Here is a 10,938-nt window from a genome sequence, read left to right as displayed (position 1 = left end):
GTGTGCAAGCACAGATATCCTCGAGGTTCATATGGGATAGGAGTGTGGCATATCTCAAGAGAAATAAATAAACCATAGCTTCATTTTCTCAAAACTGGCGAAACCATTCTCGAATCACAGATTTATATATAACTCGATTCATCTAAAGTTAACCAATATACCTAGAGATGCCATTGTTAATTCAGATTTAGACCCAAATGGGTGTGTTGCATTTTGTTGGCTAGCATAGGGAGATTGATTTACTTTAGTCAAGATGGCGAATGGAAGAGAAATTACTAGAACCGGAGAGAGGCACAACCGATTTTACTTCTCTCTCTATTTTAATCTTAATTGAATAACATAAAGGTAGATACTAGATAGATATCCATTTATAAAGTAAGGTGGCAATCGGATAGGATCGAGTTGATACATGTTAGGCTGGATACAGGTAGGAGCTGATCATGGGCCTTCTGGCCCGCCCAGCTCGGTCCGAAATTTTTCCGGCTTGGGCATTAAAAAAAAGGCTCATGGGTCGGGCCTGGGCAGGAAAAGCGGCCCGATCAAAAAATCGGGCCGGGCCTGAAAACTTATAAAAATGGCCCGGCTTGGCTCGGCCCGTGTTTTCTTTTTTAATGTTTGTAGATATATTCAAATTCCAAAGTTTGAAACCACCACCAACACTATCTATTTGAAATAGGCTAGTTATATTTTTAGCATTAATCAAGATGTTTGTCTCAAAAAGTTGGCACCACAAGTCATATGTTGAATCCAATTAACCATTAGAGAAACAAAATAAAGGTAGAAAAATACATCCAGTTTTAGAGAGCCCATTAAGTTGTTGGGCCATTCTGTCCCATTTCCAAATTTCAAACAAAGAAAAAAGCGGATCTATCAGGTCGGGCCGGAGACCAGATTTATAAAGTCGAGTTGGGCCTGTACAAAAATTTAAGCTCGACGGTCGGACCGAGCCGAGCCTGAGCATAGCCATTGAGCCTAATTTCTGCTGTAGAGCCCGGTCCGAATTTTGATCAGCTCTAAATAGGGTCAAAAACTTGTAAACTCGAACATTATATGTTTATTAAATAAGTAACTCACATAATCTGTTTACCAAACAAATTGAATTAGGTTAAACATGTTAGTAGATTTTTAAGAATTAAATGGGTCAAATAGATTAAATATAATAGAAATAAATTAAGCAAGTTTTAATGAGTTAAATAATTTGTAAACGGGTCAAATGGTTAGATCATAACCCGATCTAATAATTAAATAGATCAGAAGTTGAAACCTGAATTTGATCTATTTAATAAATAGGACTGAACTAGTTGACCTGTTCATGACTTAAATCAATATACGTCAGACGAAAAAATGCTTAAAGTTGGGTTAGGATGATGCGTTGTATCATAATTGCTACCACTACTGTAAAGACGCGTGCCCTGCCGTACATGCATTGCAGGAGTGCATGCAGCATTTCTCAAGTTGAGGAGAATTAATGTCTGCAGGCCTTGATTACAGTATAAAGCACAAAAAAAAGGAAAAAAAAAGAAGAGGAACTTGCAAGCGGTCTGGAGTATGGAAACACCAGCCTTATCGCGTGACATGCGGCAATGAAGCTTTTTTAGGTACAGGGTTGGACACCGAAGGATGACCCTTCCTTTTCTTTGAAAGGGGCGGAGGAGAGCAGATCTCGGCCACCACGTTTAAATTTCTGCTCACCTTCTTTTGACCGTTGCGAAGTCAACAGCCTGCGTTGTGGATCGCTGGCTGGATTTATCCCCTGGAAAGTCCATTTCAAACGTTCCCGCGGAACAACAGAATCGGTCCCATCTCCGCACTCCGCGCTATTCCTGACCAGTATCTGTTGCTGGAAATTGGACCCGGGGGCCGCCGCAAAGCCGAGAAAGGAGGAGCTCCGCAAAAAAAAAGAAGGAGGGGCGGACGGCGGCGCGCCGGCCGGCGATGTCCTCCTGGAGGGTGTAAGTCCTGCAAAAAAAAGCCGGTGGCCGGGCTCCCCGGCGCCGGCCCTCCGATGCCTAAGTCAGAGGGGGGCTTAATTTTGGAGAAGGAGATGTAGTTCGTATGTAGCAGTCCAAGCCAGAAAATTAGAGTTAGGAGCCGTCCCCCCTCGGGAGGAAGAAGCCTCCCTTTTTATAGGGAGGGTGGCAGGGTTACCTGTGATGTGACTGGGCGAATTCATGGGTTACCGTCACGATTGGACGTGGGCGTGTGAAGTAATGAGTTGCCGTGGATGGCCCGTTCCCATCATGGGAGGAGATGGCGCGTAGCCAGAGCTTGCTTGTGGCGCGCAGTGCAGTACATTCTTGGGAATGGTGAGGCGTTGACAGTCGTAGCAGGGTATGGTTCCTGATTGATATGTCGTGGCGTGGCTGGCAAGCAAAGCATGGTGCGGTAAGGCTGCTGCAGGGCATGGCCGCAGCATACAGATGACGAGGTCGGCCTTCTGAGGTCAGCTCGACCTTCTGTGCTCGGCCTTCTGAGCTCGGCAGCCTTCTGAGCTCGGCCTCGGCAGCCTTCTGAGCTCGGCAGCCTTCTGTGCTCGGCAGCCTTCTGAGCTCGGCTCGGCCTATGAGCTCGGCCTTCTGTGCTCGGCAGCCTTCGGAGCTCGGCCTCGGCAGCCTTCTGAGCTCGGCTCGGCCTATGAGCTCGGCCTTCTGTGCTCGGCAGCCTTCCGAGCTCGGCTCGCTGTCGGATTTGGAGTGCTTTAATTGTATTTGTGGGGTGGTCCATTTTTCCCCCCAACACTACCCCCCGACTTCCGAGTTCGAGCTGCTTTTTGGCTCGGGCGAAGGAAGTAGTCCGGTCGTCGATCATCCTGTAATATAGCCAAATATGTATAGAGATGTACGTACCAAGTAGGGTGTACCTCTAATGCAGTTGGAGTTTTAAGTGCTCCAGGTTGACTCAGCGGCCTTCTTTGGCTTGTCGTAGGAGGCGTCGAATGGCGTTGAAAGGCGTCGAATGGCGTTGAATGTCGTCGAATGGCGTCGAAGTGTCGTCGAATGGCGTCGAAGTGTCGTCGAATGGCGTCGAATGTCGTCGAATGGCGTCGAATGTCGTCGAATGGCGTCGAAGTGTCGTCGAATGGCGTCGAAGTGTCGTCGAATGGCGTCGAAGTGTCGTCGAATGGCGTCGAAGTGTCGTCGAAGTGTCGTCGAATGGCGTCGAAGTGTCGTCGAATGGCGTCGAATGGCGTCGAATGGCGTCGAAGTGTCGTCGAATGGCGTCGAAGTGTCGTCGAATGGCGTCGAAGTGTCGTCGAATGGCGTCGAATGGCGTCGAATGTCGTCGAATGGCGTCGAAGTGTCGTCGAATGGCGTCGAAGTGTCGTCGAATGGCGTCGAAGTGTCGTCGAATGGCGTCGAATGTCGTCGAATGGCGTCGAATGGCGTCGAATGTCGTCGAATCAGTATCCCGAGCTTAGCTAGAGCATCATTGGAGACGCATACAGGAGACGGACCTCGTCCGTTGGCGATCGTGCGCCCTATTCGGGGCGACGTTTGGTCATTTTTTGGATTCTCCGACCTGGAAATAGATAAAATATTGAAATTATTTGAAGCCAAAGTGGCGTCCTGTACCTTTTGGAGATATTTTAATGGCTTCCGAGCTTCGAAGTCCCTTAGGACTTAGCTTGGCACTGTTTTCTTTGGCTCGATTTTCTGGGGGAGGTGTTCTGCATTCAGGCTTCGGAGCTTGGCAGCCTTCTGAGCTCGGCGGCCTTTGGTGCTCTGCCTTCTGAGCTCGGCGGCCTTTGGTGCTCTGCCTTCTGAGCTCGGCGGCCTTCGGAGCTCGGCCTTCTGGACCATGAAAGGATTTAGCTTCATAGTACTTTCTTGGGGTAGAATCTCCTATAAATCTAGCCAGAGGAGCGCTCATCCTTTGGAAGGCATACAACATAAGGTATTAGCCGAGCTTTCATGATGTACCAAAATCCCTTTTTTTTTTTTTTTTTTTTAAACCTTGCAATGATGAGGGAAATAGCTACAGCGTCGTCATAAAGAGGGCTCAACACCCTTTTGGTCTTCATCAGAAAAGGAGATGACTTTCACAGAGCACGGATGCTTTGAGGAAGCTCTTTTTTCCGAGCTCGGAGCTTCTGGTACCTCTAGTTGCCCGCCCTCTGATGGTATTGATGATGCCCGTGAGAGGTTAGTGGTCATTCTGCTCCTTATGCGGCACTGGATTTTGTTCCTCGGGCTCTCTCCTGTAGGCATGATCACGGACAAAATAACTTAACCGACCTCGGCGGACAAGTGCCTCGATCTCATCACGAAGCTCGTAGCAATCCTCCGTATCATGGCCGCGATCTCGGTGGAAGCGGCAGTACTTTTTCGAGTGCTTCCGCGACTCTGTCGGACGCATTCTCAATGGAGGTCGGAGGTAGCCCCGACCCTCAATCTCCATGAGGATTTCTGCTCGGGTGGATGTGAGAGGAGTGTATGTCTGAAATTTTTGGAGGGGAGACCCCGGGCGAGCTAGGCTCTTGGGCCAAGGAGGCTCTTTCTCATGCCAGGGGAATCTGCTACTTGGTTGGGAGTGCTCCTGGTGCTTCTTCTGCATCTTGGCAGGTCGTTCGGCTTCCTCCCGCCGAGAGGCCATGGCTTCCTCAGCCTTGGCGTACTTGCGAGCTCGGGTCAACATTTCGGTGAGGTCCGCAGGGAAGTTCTTCTCGATAGAGAAAAGGAACCTGTAAGACCGGGCTCCAGTCTTTAGTGCCGACATGGCGATTGACTGGTCCAGCTCCCGAACTTCCCATGTTGCGGCAGTAAACCGATCCAAGTACTCCTTGAAGGACTCTCCCTCCTCTTGTTTGATGTCAAGGAGGGAGTCCGACGTCCGCCGCTGGGGCTGGCTAGCGGCAAAATTACTGGCAAACTGCCTGCCGAGCTGCTCAAAGGAGGAGACAGTACTCGGCTTCAACCCGGTGAACCAAAGCCGGGCCGGTCCTCGGAGCGTTGCTGGAAAGGCTTTGCACATCATGGCCTCCGAGGCTCCTTATAGGGCCATTAAGGCCCGATAACTCTCCAGGTGGTCCAGGGGATCAGCCTTGCCGTTGTAGGGCTCCACCTGGGGCATCTTGAACCGTGGTGGGACCGGTTCATCTTCGATCTCCGGGGAGAAGGGAGACTTCGTAGTGAACTCGAAGTCGTTATCACGTCCTGATTTTCTCCCGTGGAGTGCCTGGATTTGGCGCTCCAACTTCTCGACCTTCTTGTCGAGTTCATCATTCTGGGGGATCGCTGCAGCGGTCCGTTCGGGTGCAGGTTGCCCTGGAACCGACTCAGCTTCTGAAGGCTGTGGCCAGCCTCCGTGATCTCTGACTGGGTGCTCTCTCCAGAGGGAGGCCTGGGCTTGAGAGTCCTGACCTCGAAGAGGAAGCCCGCTTGTAGGGGGCTCCGGTTGAACTGGAGCCGGGGGAGGCGGTGCTGCTGGGATGCCCCTGGGTTGCAAGCTTTGGACGGCGGTAGCCAACGCCTGCACTTGCTGCACCAGGGCATCAAATTGTTCCGGTTGAACTTGAGGTGCTGGCTCAACCGGGGGTGGCGAGTTCCGAACGGAACATTCTGGGCTTGGTGGAGGACGTCGAGAGGCGTTGGAAGCCCCTTTGCTTCTCAGCTTCATGGTAGCGAACTCGGGCCCTTCCTCTAGCGCCAACTGTTGCTGGAAATTGGACCCGGGGGCAATCTTCGGTCGAAGAGAGGGAGCGGATGTGAGTTCTCACGGCGGGGCGGTGGTCCGTCGGCGGGCGGCGTCCTCTGTCTGGGTGCCTGCACACGAACCGGTGGCCGGGTTTTCCGGCGCCGGCCCTCCGACGGTCAAGTCAGTGAGGGGGGCAAATAGTATGGAGAAGGAAGATAAACAGTGAATTTTTGGGGGTACCAATGTTTTTTTTTCCTTGAGAGGCCAAGGCTCCCTTTTATATGCGGGGGTCGGTTTACCTGTGATGTAACAGGGAGAGGCCGTAGTATGGCTCGGCATGTTGTTCAGGTCGGTGCTCGGTCAGGCGAATCATTGCACTGATGTTGGCGGTATGGCCGAGATCAGAGACTTATCATAGTCGACTAGACCCTGCTGGGTCGATTTGCCGTGGAGAGCTGGGGATCCGTAGATGTCAGGAGCCACGCGCATTTATTATGGAGTAAGCCGGAGATCCGCATTAATGGTGGAGTAAGCCGGAGATCCGCATTTATTGTTGAGTGTGCCGGAAGATTACAGCGGCCATGCGCAATAAATGCCGGAGGGATGTTAGAGTACGGTCCTCGGACATCGGGGTTTCTCTTAGGTCGGAGGTCTCGGGGTCGGTCGTCTCGTGGCCGAGCGTTCCGAGGTCGGACGCCGACTTCTGCTGTCCGGGGTCGGAGGTTGTACGGCTTCTCTGGGGCATTTATGTCATTTGGGGGAAACTTTATTCCCCCCAACAGTATCTATGAGTGAAAAATGCATCCTACGTTTGGGTTCATAGAAAACTCTATGCGGGCAAGAAACCACCCAGGCCGCCGGTTCTCACTACTGAAACACGTCCCGTCCGCTAACGCTGTCCCGCCAGCACCCCGCTTTCCCTTCGCGTGACGCCCCGCGAACCAGAATTTCCGATCAATGGCCTTTCGGGCACTCTAGAGAAGGGAGCAGACGGTTCAGATCGTTTCTTTCTATATACGATCTCTAAACAATAGGCGCCAAAATTCGTGAACACTCACGTCTCCGTGATTCAAGGCATTCGGTTGCTATATAAGTCCTGGCCGCTCGTTAAATGGCTGCCTCTCTTTGTGAAAGAGAAAAAAAAAAAAGAACAGCCTCTCTCCTTCCTTTCCATGTTTTCCGAGGCTCTCTTCGATTTCAGGAAGGACGAGCTCTGCGATCCCAAGCTACGTCGATCTCTGGGAGAGATCGACGTCTCGTACTATGCTACGATCGGTTCTGGGATCTTGTGAGGGATTTGGAGCTCGATTCCGATCTATAGATCCGTGGTTCTTCCTGATACGGAGCTAGAAATCTAGGGTTTCCATGCTCCGAGCCCTCCCCGGTTGTCGGATATTTGGGAAAGGGTGCTGATTCTCCAGTCTCGAGGGAAGCTAGGGTTTGAATCGGATGCAGTGGGTTCCGAAGATCTAGGGTTTGTTTTTGTTTCTCTTGAGACGGAGGTTCGGGTTTTCTTGGGTATTTTCCTCTTTTCAGGGTTTATATTTCGATTTGAAGTGGACAGGAGGTCTAGATCTTTCTTTCATTTCTTGTCCTTTCCTCATTTTGTTGTTCTTGATCTCGTGCGAGAGATAAAGAATGGTTGAGATGGATGTGGAAGGGGACGTAGCATCCCTTGGCCTTGGACTAATGCATCTCCTGAACCAAGAACACTTGATGAAAATCTTTACCTTGCCAAATAGCTCTCTTCACAGTTGCTCTTGCTTCAAGAAACGTCAAAAAAATCGGTATTCCCCATCTCACGTTACTATATTGTCGTAGCCTTGTTCTTACTTTTGCGAATTGCCAGATTCAAAAATAGGCTCTCTTTACTATTTTCATAGGTTTATTTGGTTTAATTCCTTGTGTTTTTTTATAAATTACTATTTGCTTTGCATTGTATGAATTTCTTGGTATCTACCCATTATCTGTTATCTCATATTTTTTGTCCGCCTTTCTGTTTTGATAAATGACAAGGAATTAGGTGTTCAGATTTTTCCAAACTATTAAAAAAGATAAATGGACTTTAAAGGGACAAATGGGTGGAGTGAAAAAGATGCAGAGATTCTAGTATAGACATCGGAAATGAATTATATGTATTAGTTGCAATAGTTTGGAGATAACCACATCAATGTATTGTATATGTACTGTGATGAATTAATTTGCTAAATCATCCACCAATTCTGCAGTGGTATTATCTGATGCGCCATATGATCTGCCTAACGTGAAAAGATTATTTAGTTGAGAATTGTCACAAAGCTTCGATTAGTTTCAAAATGCATTAAATCAACCCTTGCTCCTCCACTCTTTCTATCCTATACATTTCCTTGACCATTTATCTATAATTATCTGCAAATCAGATTTTAAGTTGATATTAATCATATAAATCAACAAAATTGAATTTCTGACACTGCCTTCACCTGACCTACTTCATTAAGAAAGAATTAATGACAAGATACAAACTCAAACATGAACCAAGAAAACAATAAAATAGGTAACTGTGACCTAAATTAAAACATGTCAATATCTTCTCCAAGTTAACTTTTGCAATATAGCTTATATATAACTCATTCTGTTTATTAATGAGCTTTTAGTCCGGACAAATAACCCTTTGCGAAGTAGGGGGCATTAATGATTTTCCTGACTCTAATTAGAAATAACAACAATCCAAGAGCAGCCAGTAGCAACTTAATAATAACTACTTTTTCATGATTGATAGATTCTTTATGAGAAAGACTGTAATTTTTAATTAAATGCTGAAATTAACGTGTTACATTAAAACTTACAGTTTTGGAGCATTCATTACCAACCAATCAAATTCTTTTCTTGCTGAATCTTGTTATCCACTTCAAGATTTATCTTTAAACATTTTAACATCATAAATTGATTTCATGCACAATTTACTTCCCCCTCTTATTGCCTAAGATAGTTAAATACGCTCTACTTTCTTCCTTCTTTTTGCATATTTGCTGACACAACCCATGATGGTTGGAGACTTATAATTTGGTCCTAAATGCTCATTTTTTCCTTCTACTATGAGATATGCATAGGTTCCAATTTATATCGCTTCTTCTTGGGATCATAGATTGTACAGTCTAGGTCCTTGATACGAATATTGATATTTGGATAAACATATAGTATTTGTAGAAATTTAATGACACTATGATTATGTTTTTCTTTGTGCTTCATCACTTTATTTTTCATTTCACAAGCATTTCTTTGTTTTTTGTAACGCAATAGGATTTTTTGCTTATCTTTTCCATTAAACAAAGGCTCTAAGATCCCTGTCTCATATGGTTAGACTTCTCCTTTTTAAAATCTCTGTAGAGGAGTCTTGATTTTTCCAAAAAAGGAAAGAATGTGGAAGGTTGGACCAATCATAAGGCTGTAAATAGGTGCCATATACTATTATTTTGTTTTTGAGTAAATTACTGAAATTGATTTTACTACATTGATGCCAAGATGAATCAAAATATTAGTTCATCTCAGGCAAATGAAAAATTGATTGAAACATCTAGCTTAGCCAATGAAGAACCTAGATATCAAAATATAGGCTGGTGTATCAAAAGCAAGATTAACTTCAATCTTACATATTGATTTTAATATGTAAAAATAAAAAAGTTATAGTTACATATTAAAAAGGGAAATTATGGGAAGATTCAACTAATATGCTACTTTTACAAAAGTGGCATCTTTGGAAGGGGGACTTCTTACCCTTGTCCTCTGTACAATCAGGTGGATGATTTTGGCCCTTCCCAAAATGGAGCTCGAGATGGAGATGAGCAATGTTTTGATTTTCTAATAGGTTTTATATTTGACATATTGTTTTCTGTTTTGTCTTTACAGATCTTTTCTTCTTGGGAATATGGCTTTATAAATCCTTTTCATTGTGTAGATAATATTGTGTATACCCTCTCCCTCGCTCCCCCCCCCCCCCCCCCCCCGCGTTCCCCCAACTCTATCATCTTTCTCTTGTTTGTAACTTCATGATTCATTCCTAGCTTGTATTTATGTATAATTGGTTTTCTTTCTTTTATTCTATCTTTCTTTCTTAAACTTTGTTTCATAAAGGACTTTTTAAATACACACACACACATGCACACACACTATTTTGCAACTTTACCAACCAAAAAGCCAATCCCTTGGATTAAAAATTAGGAAAAAAAATACATACACCTCTTTAAGTTTGGGCGAGAAATACTTTTGACTCCAAATTTTTAAATTTTTTCAATTAGACACCATAACTTATTTTTTTGTTTCAATATTAGCCCAACCGACTATATGTGCTTGAACACTATTAACGGCTTGTGTAGAATATCTAAATTACCCTCCATCTGTTAGGAAATCCTTAGCATCTGGTGACCAAAATGGGATTACCAAGATAATCTTAGGTCATTAATAATTCTTATTTTGGGATAATTTGATTTCCGATCATCCAAGATCGCCGTGTTTGGTATGCTATGTTTCAGTGATCAAAGATCTTTGGGTATATATGAGTAATCTGTTTGGTATTCGATAAGAAATTAAGAATCCAAGATCACTAACTATATAATACCAAAAGTACCCTCGGTATATTTCATGAATTGTATTTATTATTCATGTAAAATATATTATAATAAATTATTAATTTATTTATTAATATCTTAATTATGAATATATTCTACAAAAACATATTTATTGATCTTATAAATTACTAATCCTTTTAAATTATATTAATTGTTATTATATAATTAATATTTTTATTGATATTTATAGTTCATTATTATTTTAGTACTAATATTTATTTTGATTAAAAAATAAGGAGAATAGAAGCAATATTTTAAATAATTTCATAATATAAATATAAAGTACAATAACATATTTCTATTCTAATTAAAAATTATAACTTAATAATAATATGGTTTATAATATAATATAATATAATATATAACATAAATACAATGTATGTAATATCAGTATAATATCATATGTATAATATTGATATAAAATATTAGGTATATTGATATACTAATTTTTTTCGCTGGATTGAGAGGCATTTTTGTCTCCAAATTTCAAACCAAGATCACTATCTTGCAGTGATCTTGGATACTTGACCTCAAGGATGGGTTTTTCTATCACTGAGTTGAGGGATGATTTGAAGAGTGGAGATGATTCGGGATCACTATCACGTAGAATTACTATGGTGAGACTAACCATGGTGATCTCGTTACCTTCACCTATTTCATCCTTGGTCTTGGAATGATCACCCTATGCCAAACGCCCATT

The 10,938-nt window shown here is 44.2% G+C and overlaps 1 long non-coding RNA gene across 1 annotated transcript; it reads left to right on the top strand.

Annotated features, from left to right (window-relative positions):
* The first annotated feature begins 6,751 nt into the window (after window positions 1-6,751).
* On the top strand, window positions 6,752-9,581 carry LOC113462713 (uncharacterized). The gene is made up of 2 exons (XR_003385685.4): window positions 6,752-7,421; window positions 9,409-9,581. It is a non-coding gene; the product is annotated as an uncharacterized LOC113462713 (long non-coding RNA).
* The last annotated feature ends 1,357 nt before the right edge of the window (window positions 9,582-10,938 follow it).

The sequence above is a fragment of the Phoenix dactylifera genome, chromosome 10 (genome assembly GCF_051530095.1).
Source record: "Phoenix dactylifera cultivar Ajwa chromosome 10, Ajwa_hap1_PhDact_Kaust_v1.1, whole genome shotgun sequence".
In the NCBI taxonomy this organism is placed as follows: Eukaryota; Viridiplantae; Streptophyta; class Magnoliopsida; order Arecales; family Arecaceae; genus Phoenix; species Phoenix dactylifera.
This window is presented reverse-complemented; position numbering and strand designations above follow the sequence as displayed.